The sequence below is a fragment of the Etheostoma spectabile genome, chromosome 14 (genome assembly GCF_008692095.1).
Source record: "Etheostoma spectabile isolate EspeVRDwgs_2016 chromosome 14, UIUC_Espe_1.0, whole genome shotgun sequence".
NCBI classification, from domain to species: Eukaryota; Metazoa; Chordata; class Actinopteri; order Perciformes; family Percidae; genus Etheostoma; species Etheostoma spectabile.
Genome location: NC_045746.1, coordinates 7,068,050 through 7,073,122, shown reverse-complemented (window position 1 = coordinate 7,073,122; position 5,073 = coordinate 7,068,050).

Here is a 5,073-nt window from a genome sequence, read left to right as displayed (position 1 = left end):
CATGTCCAACTCTTTAAAAAGAAAGAAAGACATTCATGAGCCTCAGCTGTGCCATACAGTCTATGAGCTGTAAGCTGTGTTTACTGACCATTAGCTATGTTAGCATGCTAACACGCCTGTGGCTGCAGGTCCAAAGGGAGCCAGCATAGGCCGTGGCCTGGTACTGAACTGCTGGACCGTGGACCACATGATACCCGCCTAGCATCAGAATGTTAACATTGTGAGCATGTTAGCATCACTGTACCTACCTCCAGCCTAACAGAGCTGTCAGCGTGGTTGTAGTGTAGACTCTTATTCTCTTAGTCAAGAAATTCACCCCACAGAGCCCACTGTTGATATTGTCCTTTACAAAATATTAGAAAATATAAGACTGTTCAGAGAAAGTGGAAATGCCAAACGGTGTGATTTCTTTCTTGTGTTTGCTCTCGTTGAACAGTGGGGTTGTCAGTGCACCTTAAACCAGCTGGAGCTCAGAGGAGCGTGCTTTATATCATAGCTTTCAAAGACAAATGTTCATTGATTTATAATAGAATAACCCCTGCATTTTAACCTGATCAATATTCTCAATTTGACTCCTCCTTTTTCCTTTCTATTTTGCACAAAAAAAAATAGATCCTTGCTATGTAACATGAAAGAATCCAAAGAGAAAAGCAATGTGAAAACATTGGTCAGCACATCATGTGTGTTGGTATTTCTCAGTTTTATCTGAGGTGAGTTCATGTGTTCATGAGCTGCTGCATTGTGCTTCACTCTGAACAGGAAGTTGCATCCTATTTGAGCGGGCAGGCCAATAGCAGAGTGTGTGTGAAGCGGGTCAGCGTCAGATCCGTGTTATCAGGGCGGGGCTGAGTGTTAACAGGTGCGGCCTTTCACCCGGCCCCGTAGTTCAAATATTTACCATGGTGCTGTGACAACACACGGACACGGGGAGGGGGGGGCTTAAGGACACCTCAGCACTGACTGCTTCCACACCCTGCTAACACAGCATCAAACAGTCATCTGTTCTGTTCTTTGGGACATTTAGTTTGCCAAGCGTTTTACTGGAAGAATATAATACAGAAAGCGATATGTAATACAGAGGAATGCAATTCATTTATGATATGACATTTTATTTAAACCAGGGGACCATTTGACTGAATGCTGTTGCCATTAGAACCAGAATGAACACACTGTTGTTGTGATGCTGGTTCATCATGGGACCTCAGCATGGTGATGGGGTGTAAAAGGGGGGAGACCGCTGTCTCTGATGTCACAGGTGACTTCTCCATGACCTTTGACCTCTCCACAGGGGATGCTGAAGCAAATCAGGATGAAGTTGTATGGCAGGGCAGATTTCTCTGAAACTTTAAGATTAAAATTAAAACATTTATTTTTATTTTTATTTTAGTATTATTAGTATTAAATTATTAGATATTATAAAAAATATAGATGATGCTCTAAATTGCTCGGAGATCTGTTATTTTCAACAGCAATTTCCCTTTTTGTACCAGTCCTCCACAAAAACATTTTGTTATATCTATTAATGAATGTTATAAAGGCACTTCCAGCTGCAGGCTGTGCCATGGTCAATTCTGATTGGCTGGCTTGGTGTCGTGGCATTGTCCAGCGACTCATTTGTGCTGTATAAGAGCAGGAAGATCTTTGTAAGGAGGAGGTTGGGGGGATGTTTGGCTACTAAAACACAGGGCTTTCAAGCTGGGGCAGAGTTCATGTCCTGCAACAGGAAAACACAAGACTTTCACCCAGGAAACAGGAGTTCATGTCCCAGGAGTACTCACGGAGACTGCTGTTTAAACCAAAACCACATATTTTTTCCTATCGGTGCTCTGCGCCTGGCTCCAAGTCACCTTTTCTCGGCCAAGTTTACCTGTAAAGATCGCTAAAGATAACTGTAACTGGTTGTCAAATGACCGGTTACATGATTTCCTAAGATATTATATGAATTGTTGTGCATACGTTTTCGTACTTTATCATTCAAACCCGTTCATGAGAAGGTCCATCCATCCATCCATCCATCTTTATCCGCTTATCCGGTATCGGGTCGCGGGGGCAGCAGCTCCAGTAGGGGACCCCAAACTTCCCTTTCCCGAGCCACATCAACCAGCTCCGACTGGGGGATCCCGAGGCGTTCCCAGGCCAGGTTGGAGATATAATCTCTCCACCTAGTCCTGGGTCTTCCCCGAGGTCTCCTCCCAGTTGGACGTGCCCTAGGGAGGCGCCCAGGAGGCATCCTTACCAGATGCCCGAACCACCTCAACTGGCTCCTTTCAACGCGAAGGAGCAGCGGCTCTACTCCGAGCTCCTCTCGGATGACTGAGCTTCTCACCCTATCTCTAAGGGAGACGCCAGCCACCCTCCTGAGGAAACCCATGAGAAGTGGATTGGCGGAAATCTTCCATCAATCCAGGACCTGGTCTCAGGATGCTGAGCCAGGCAGGAAAGATGGTAGCCGATCCCTCTCACCCTGGATACAAACTGTGTGAACCCCTCCCCTCTGGCAGGAAGCTGCAGTTTCTTCCCCACTGCAGTCAGCCTCATTAACACGTTTGCAGGTAACATACCAGAGAATAAAAGTGGGCCCAGTACGGAGCCTTGTGGGACGTTAATGTGATCTGCTTAGGAGTACTGTGGGTCTATCGCAGCCTGATGGATCATAAAAACTCATCAGTGAGCCCCCCTGTTGCACTACGAACACACACGCTGTGCTTTATTCTGACTGAATCCCACACACACTGTACTGCTGCCATATATACTCACTAATGCACAAAATGTTGATTAATCCTCTGCTGAAAATAGTCCCTAACAAAGTCCCTATTTCTTTATTGATTTTTTGGGGGGCATTCAATGGATAAGACAGTTGTAGACAGGAAAGTAGGAAGACATGCAGCAAAGGGCCACAGGTCGGACCAAAACCCTGGGCTGCTGCGGTAAGGTTTGAACCCTGGTACATAGAGTGCATGCTCTACCAGGTAAGCTACCAGGGCGCCGCCTCCTGTTTGTTTGATAAAACATTGCGATATAAAGTTATAAATACAATTCTTTCCAATCCCACTCCTGACTTGGACTGGCACACAGCCAGGACTGCAGAGCCTGTTAGCTCACTCATTGATGGACAGTGTGGGACAGGGCTGTCCTGTCTAATAGCGTCTACTTTTGGCTTGATTATGTTTTGGCATTTAAACCTTTATTAAAGTGTCCACAGTGACACAGTGGCCAGCAGGAAACCAGGGGACAGTGTGCGCACCAGTAGTGGCCCGCCGCTGGAACCATTCAGTTGCATAAATGTGCTGCATTTATCTAGTCTTAACGACTACTCAAAGCGCTTTTACATCATACAGGAAACATTCACCATTCACACACATTGGTACACTGTGGCCGAGGCTGCCGTACAAGGTGCCACCTGCTCATCAGATAAACACTCATTCACAACACACATTCACAGCATCGGGGGCAACTCAGGGTTCAGTGTCTTGCCCAAGGACACTTCGATTGAACCACCAGGGATTGAACCACCAACCTTCCGACTGGCAGGCAACCACTCTACCACTTGGCCACAGCCGCCCCCGTCTTTCAATGTTCACCCTTTCACGTGCAGACATTTCGAAAAATGATTGTGTGTGTTACACACATGGCAAAACCTTTCTAATAGTAACCTCCAAGTCTTGGCTACCTTTCTATTTCTTATATTTGTTCATCACTTTGTGTATGTAGTGTTTATTGTAACAGAACATTTTTTTCCCAGAGAAAATCCTAATATTCTGTCATCTAAACCCTCCAAAATCTGAGAAAATCTACAACTGAATGTTGGACACTCCACCTATAACTATGAGGCCACGGGACTAATAAACACAGCAGTCCACGTTGTGGAAAGTAGCACTAGAAGAGACCCTAGCTCTACTAAGCCTGTTGGCTTGTTAACTATAAAGTTTGGTAAGTCATTAAATATACTATCAAGTCAGCAGTTAGAAAGTTTAATAAGTCATCAGAAACTATCAAATCCACAAATTTAACGTTTAATAAGCCATTAGTAAACTATCAAGTCCACAGTTATAATGTTTAATGAGTAGTTAGTAAACTATCAAGTACATAGTTATAACGTTTAATAAGTCATTAGTAAACTATCATTCAGCAGTTATAACGTTTAATAAGTCATTAGTAAACTATCAAGTCAGCAGTTATGACGTTTAATAAGTCATAAGTAAACTATCAAGAGGTCCTTTAGCTGGAGGACGGTTTTCCCCTACCTGGCAATCCAAAAATCTTACAATAGACTTATACATAAATGATTTATTAAAACTATTTGTCACAACATATACACTCTTTATAACGTGTAGTTAATCAGAAGCAATATCATGTGTTTGTGATATTAAAACAAAAACACAAATGTATCTCACTAAACAGAAAATGTTAATTGAAACATTAAAATTCAAATTACGATTTCCTACCCATCAGTAAAAACATGCTGATATGATTTCATTGTGCTTGTGTTTCATGATTTCATTCCCTGCTTCTTGTTTTTTCTTCTTCTTTCTTCTTGTAAAATCTGTAGTGGGAACAAAGCACAGCAACAAGAAAGCAACGGGAGAAGGACACAGCAAGAAGACGCTGTGTTTTAGCAGCAGACGGGGGCGGCCTGTGGACGGTTAGAGTTAGTGGACGGATTACATGGAAATAAGAGTGGACGGTAACTGTTTGTGGACAGTAACTTTCAGTGGACAGTTGGAGACGGAGCTGCTGCAGGATGCAGGCCTGAACAAAGCTGCCATTCAGAGCAGAGCACACACTGTTGAGATGCTTCCAGATAAACTCAGGCACAATACACCTCAATGTCCTCTAGACGTCATCTTGTCTTATTATAATGCAAGGCCCAGTCTAATAAAAAAAAAAATAGGATACCACAAACTGTAATCAATAATCATAAAGGCTAATGTGCCTGGATGTGTCCTGTTTGACTGTTCACTGCAGCTGTGGTTCTTAACCAAACAGGCGTATTGTTCATCTTCATCAATCTGTGTTGACTTTATAGGAGAGACACATTCAGTTCCACTTCCTCCTCCATCTGATGGCGCTCCT